The following is a 7,079-nucleotide window of genomic DNA, read 5'->3' on the forward strand; positions in this document are numbered from 1 at the left end:
AGGAGTTGAATGGAGAAAATGCTTAACACGAAATCTGAGAAAAGTGAAGAGCACACAATAGGCAGACAGACAAAAGATTGCAAATATATTTTGACAGCTAGAAGAAGAGTACAAGAGATGGAAGTACGCAAAGGCTGCAAGAGTTAAGAATTATTGCAGTCTTTATTTTGTGAATATAAGTGAAAGGCTTCGGGGCAGGCATGTAAATAAATTCTGTGAAAATTAAATTTTATAAATAAAATAAAATAAAAAGTATGGACGTATACAAGCATATGGCAGTTCAAGATTCTACGTCACGGTAACATGGGGGACTCTACCCTCTTGGATAACGAAAATGTTTTTTAATTATGAAAAATATTAAAAAAGCTTTCAACAAACATTCTTTGTAAAGTATTTTAAAATCGATTGGTGTTAAACCGATTAAGATTTCAAGTTTAACGCTAACCATTATTGTCAATAAAGTTGGTTTGAGAAGTTTTCACATAAAGCTATCTGCAAGTCTCTAAGGAGGAAGAGTAACAAAGTTTAATTAGAAACAGAGTATCGCAAATGCAAGCAAACGGACAGAGGATTAGCTATTTCTAAAAAAGAAAAGTAGGTAGAGTCGAGTGGTTTTGAAAGCTACACAATTATTATATAAGTAATAATAATAATAAATAAACAAAAAGAAAATTAAAATTTCAATAAGTAAAAGCAAAAAATAAAGCAACGAGAGTAACAACTGCTTTGCGATGATGGCTTCGTTTCCATTTCATTTTGAAGATGTGCGACAAGAATACTGGGCCACGGCCTATTGTTATATACTCTGCACCACCGAACGGTGATTCAACCGGGAAGTGGTCGAAATCCCTTGCCTTTGGACCTGTGTACCGAATTTTATTAAAATATCTCAAAAATTTGCGGCCTGTAGACAGAACAAAGGCAAACGGAATATATGGACGGACAGACAGAGAAACTTGAAAGTGACCCTGAGCGACAGGTGATGGAGGGCATAAAAACCTTAATGTTAAGAAATTGTTACGTTGTTTTTTTTTTGATGGGATTCCGTTTTCGATGAACAGAAAGTAACACCATACCTTAACCAAACGCAATAGCTCCAGAATTCAGTCCTCACGAGGTACTGTGAAGTCCCCCAATGGTATTATGTTTTGCTATAAAATTGTGGCACTGTAACGTATCCTATACCTTACTTCCTTCTAACGCTTTTGTGAAACTTCAAGCTCTCGGCGGAATAAATATTTACATATAGTAAGACGTGGTAAGAGTACCTATGCTACTAATGAGTTACCTCATTTAACATTCAATTTGCACGAAAATAATAATAATTTTACGCTTTGCTTTATTTTCAAAAACATTTCATACTCTGTCCGGAAATATGGCTTACAATATGTGTCTTAGCACAAATTTAAACTCTATGTTAAAGGACCTGCTTATCAGGCGTTGACTGTGGTGAGAAGATTTTCAAAAGCATTTCATACGCTGTCCGAAAATATGGCTTACAATTTGTATCTGAACGCAAATTTTAAGCTTTATGTTAAAAAATTTGCTTATCGAAAATTAACTGTATTGGCAAGATTTTCAAAAGCACTTCCTAGTCTCTCCCCTTACATTTTATAATAAATTATCAAAAGCGTAAAATTATCCAGAGCACTGGTGCCCATTATGCTTAAAGAAGCGCCAGCCAAAAAATACAATTTTCCCCGCAAAAGATAAGATTTCTAGCGACATTTTAATGCAGTGCTTAGCGGTAAGCTTTACGAAAATTAGCTTTACTGTTAGACATAAGAGAAAAAGTTATCAGATTTTTAAAGCAATTGTTTTTTTCAGACAAAGCGAAATGTTATGAAATATGAGAAATTTCAAATCTTTTTCATTTCTGCAGACACCGCAAGAGACAAACTTTAAACGAATGAATTAACGGACAGACGGACAGATAGATAGGCGAGCACGGTTAAATGGTAAATCAATGCATTTGCATATATTAATATACATATATATTATTTGCACAAATGAAAAGTTCAACTTAATAAATCCCATTCTATGGAGGGGAGTGGCTACAAAAATTTGCTAAAAAATTTCCCGAAAAAAATGCTTTTTTTTTTTTTTTTTGTGAAACGTTTTATTCCCTTTGTGGTCGTTTTTTTTTTTTTTTGGTTTGGTTTGGTTTAAGTCTATGAATGAGATCTTAAATAATTAAATATGTGCGACCGGAATATTTTATGCTTCATTTTATTTAAATTTTTAATTTGTTTTTATGAATTTCGCCCTTACATCAAAATATTAATTATTGACTATTAAAATATTAAACAATTAATTATAAGCTTTTGTTTATTCTCTTTACTAATTTTGATGAATTTCTCTCCAGGGTGATTAATTATGAATGTCATTAGTCTCATGTTGTTTATGTTGGTTGATAGAGCTACAAAATCTCTAGTTACCGTTGTTGTGTGATTACGGTTTGTTTTTAGTAATTTATGTAAATGTTGTTAATTATGCAATGATGATTTTTATACGACATTTACGCTCGTTATTAAATTTCATTAAAAAAGTCGTATCGTATCCATTCAATAAATCAACTAATAACGAAACCAATAAATAGAAATATTGCATTGAAACGGCGTTACTTAATGACACAAAAGCTTTTTCAGTTTTAAGGTTTGAGTAAGGATTTAAAAGCATCTACTTTGAAGGGTATTATAAATTTAATCCCACAAAGAGCATATTGCTTGCGCACAGCCACACCCAATGTCACACGTTTTTATTGTGTATGTGTGAGGGAGATATAATTTTTCGGCTTTTACGTTTTTCGTTTTTCGCTTTCCTCTTTTTTTTTTTTTTTTTTTTTTTGTTTTGATGAAACCAACTTATCTGTGTATTCAAGCATTGATTTGATGGAAAATTTTGTTTGAATTCAGGTGATGTGTTAATTGACCACATTTCGAATAACGAACATGATGATATCAATTCGAGTTAGCAAAAGCACAGCTAGTAACAGTAATGGTAAAGGTAACGATGAACACTGACCGTTGAGATTCACTAAACCTAAAATGTACCATACTATGTAACAGTAGCAACAAACAAGTCTGCTTCTATCTTGGCCATTGTTAACGAATTGCTGCATCTGTCAGTGTTTGTTAGTTCGTATGCGTGATTGTTATTAGTATGTGGAAGCTTAAATCCTTGCAAACTCAATTAGAAATTTCATTTTTGGCTTTTAACGTAGCATTTTACGATATCAATTATCGTTTTAGATTTTCGTACTGTCACAATGAATGAGATTTAATCCCACTGCACATATCAAATAATCTTCTAGGTGATTCCAGGATACGTTAAAAAAAAAGGCAAAATTTTCTCTTTTTTTTATTTTTTTTTTTTTATTTTAAAAGTTTTTCAATGGTATAGAACTGCGAACGTGTATTTATTCAGATTTTTAAAAAGAGATTTTTTTCAAAAATTATCTAAACATTTTCGCAACAAGATATATATTTAGGAATCTTTTAATTAACTTAGCAAATATTAAGCCCTTTGAAATTTTTTTAAAAATAATATCATCAAACACTAGAGATGCAGCATTTTCGTCATCATCTTAAGCTTGTGTTAGAGCGAAATCCCTTTCTCACAATATCGGAAATTGGGGAAATGCTCAACAAATCAGCTCAGATCATATTCGAAAGCTAAGATTTTGTATTATCCTAAAAACGAGCAGAGCTTTCCGTTCGATATGCAGGTGACTTCACTGACTTGCAGAAAATTCGGACAAGAGGGTTTTCGAAACTCCTTAACGTCTTTTATAGAGGCGTATAAATGCTACTCTGAGAGTACAAATTCAGGCTCGATGATGGATGAATTGAAAACTCTCAAGCAAATCGCCGCAATATCCGAACGTCTTGCTAAATACATATACGATTTGAAGCTTGTAGCGTGTTATGTCGCCTTAAGTGTGGACCGTAGAGGACTTCTAACAGTCCATCAGTTAAGTCCCTTAATAAGAACATTCGGCTTTCACAGCGTTCTTATTTTGAAGTTACCCCCAAGCCGCAAGACACGATGTCTTCATTACTCGTTCTTTAACCGTAACCGCAGTCCGATATTTAAAGAATCTATTGTTAGACGTCTTTATCGCTCTTCTTAAAGTCCCTGTCTTTAAGTCGATCATTCTCTTTTTTCAATCCTAGACCTATAATCCTTCCTGACGATCACGTTGGTCATAAGCATAGGAGAGATTTTTTGACTCTCAGCAACGTAACCTGTACACCGTAAGTGCAAACGTTTTTTCGCTTCTAATGTTTTTTTTGTCTTTAAAAAATGTTGTCATCGTTTACTTATCACTTTGCACTAACTGTTTTAAAAATAGCTCGAGTTACTTACTTCTTACTAAATGGAAATGCAAGTAGTAACGCAGTTGTTCTGTACGGATTCATTCATTTCTTTATTGACTTATTCGTTCACTTATATGTAATTTTAAAGCAATTATTTAAAGCATTATTCAAAGGCCTTTTATGGGGAGATTACAATATCTACTCATAACTTGTCAAGAAATTATGCAGCAGTCATATAAGAATATTAATAAAAGATTCAGCGATAAAGTAAAGCGGAAAAGAATCCAGTTAAATTAGTTTAATGCAATTATAAGAGTTCTCAAAAGGAAGGACGGCATAGGAGTAACAAGCAGAAATTCATCCCAATACAAAGTATCCAGCTAACCTCTTTGCTACCCACAAATACTACAAACTCGTAGATATCCCAGCAAGAAGTTTTGAGTTCGATGAACACTTACAAATGAAACGACATGGACAATACATTCGTCAGCCGAAGAACCCGTAACTGGTTGCTACGAACAGTTTTTCTAAAGGAAAAAAAGATTAAGTAGATCCTTAAGTCTTCGCCTTTGAATGACGTTATAACAACTCGTAAGATACTTTCTTCCTTTCGTGTTTTTCGAAACGCCTTAACACTATTTTGAGATAAGTGTTCAGACACTGCATGACTTTTGCTCCAATAACATCGTCATTGCTATGCAACATATCAACGAACTTTTCAAAATAAAAGCAACTAAACTTCTTATATTAGTTCTAAACTCTGACAATATAACTTAGTTTAAAGAGAAAATATTTTCTTATTGATATAAATAACATTTATGCCTTTGTGTAAATAAAATTTGAAAATTTTATGAAAAATCTCACCTATGTATTGTATTGAACGTATTACGAAGAATTCATTACCTATCAAATAACGTTCTACTTGATTATGTTCAATCGAAGACCAACAACAATTGTGAGCGAAATATTCATTATTTTCGAAACTAACAAAAATTTTATTTATATGCTAAGTAATGTCACACAAAAATCAGTGATGCAAGCCATTACCTTCTGAACACATCACTAATAGTTGGATAAATTATTTAGCATTTCGCTTGTGTGAGAGCTGATGAATATGAAATGTATTAGTTTACAATTCTGTTTAAAAAAAAAACCCCAACAAAATGAAGAGGATTTAAGCTCATCAGCGAATCATTGACGCACAAATTATTAGCAGCTAACAAACAAACGTTTTATCATAATTATTATGCAGAAAAGGGAATGTTTAACGCACGCACGCACGCACGCACGCACGCACGCAATCATCATCATCATCGTCGTCATTGACATGACCATCATCAGTATTATCATCATCATCATCATCATCATCGCTATTATTATTATTGTTATCATAATCTTCGATGCCATTAATACAAACTAAACTATTGCGAAGCTTTACGATTCCTCTACGCGTAGTCTGACACCGGCCAGCCAAGCCAGCGTGCCAGACTTTCGAAAGGATTAATGTCATGTTCATGTTGCCTATTGTTTTTTCCAGGCACGAACTAATAGACAATTGTTGTTAAAACCGGATACGGATACTAATGAATTCAGCATATGGTTGACTGTACGCTAATGAACAGTAAAGCACTGACTCTGCCATTGTAGCTCTCTTTCTCTTCGCGATGAGAAAAAAATCAAACCAAAATGCATATATTCGACGAAAAAAAAAAAAAAAAAGAAAAAAGAAAAAAGAAAACAACAACAACAATAAAAAAAAAATAGAACTTTTACGGTTTTTCAACGATTTTCACTTGGCTAAACTCTTGTCCGCCATCTCTCTCGCTCTTTCCCTTTCCCTTTCCCCCGGTTAATTTTCATAGCAAGCATACATAAGCATGCATAAACAACTTAAATGCATGCATATATGCATGCTTTGTTGGCAATCACGTATTAAACAATGCAATTGCATCGTTTGCATACAATTATTTCATGGCATTACGGGGTGGGGATGAAAAGAAATATACGTGCGTAGCATTGCGTAAGTTAAGCAAAATATTTGAATAGAAAAAACCCGATAACGTGATACATTTTCCGAATATAGAGACAAGCTAATATCTATCCAGAAGTCTCATTCGAAAGAGCTGGCAATCCTCTAGCAATAACTAACTAAAGCTTCATCACATTAACGTGTTGTCTCGCTTTTTTAAGTTAAGCTAAGTAAAAATAAAATATTAAGCTCATCTTTTAATAGTTATATGCTGTATTTATATATATATATATATGTATATATATGTATATACATACATACATATATCTTTTAGCTTTTATATAGATGTACATAAATATATAAATACGTATTTTCTTTGCATTTGTGTTTGCATTTAAAAAAGTTTATTTTTTATTGTTTTTGTTGTTGAAAAACCAAAAATCACTGTTAACTAAAATGAACATATTTTGTCCATTTGTGGTTTTAATTTGCGGTAAAAATACGTTAAAATCGGTAGTTAGAGTATAAAGTAGCGGCGACAGCGGCGACAGATAACAGTCACAATAATAAAAACAACAACAACGACAGCTAAAAGCGACGTAACTATGCACCCACAAAGTAATGGTAACACAAAAAATACCCGCATATATATATATATGTATATATAGATATATATATATATATATATATGTTAACATGACTGTGTGTATTAAAGGAAAAACTACATTACACAGTGGGCTTAAATTTATTCAAATGACAGAAAAGTCGATTTTAAGAATTTACTTTGCACA

This window comes from Glossina fuscipes, unplaced genomic scaffold (assembly GCF_014805625.2).
Source record: "Glossina fuscipes isolate IAEA_lab_2018 unplaced genomic scaffold, Yale_Gfus_2 2, whole genome shotgun sequence".
In the NCBI taxonomy this organism is placed as follows: domain Eukaryota; kingdom Metazoa; phylum Arthropoda; class Insecta; order Diptera; family Glossinidae; genus Glossina; species Glossina fuscipes.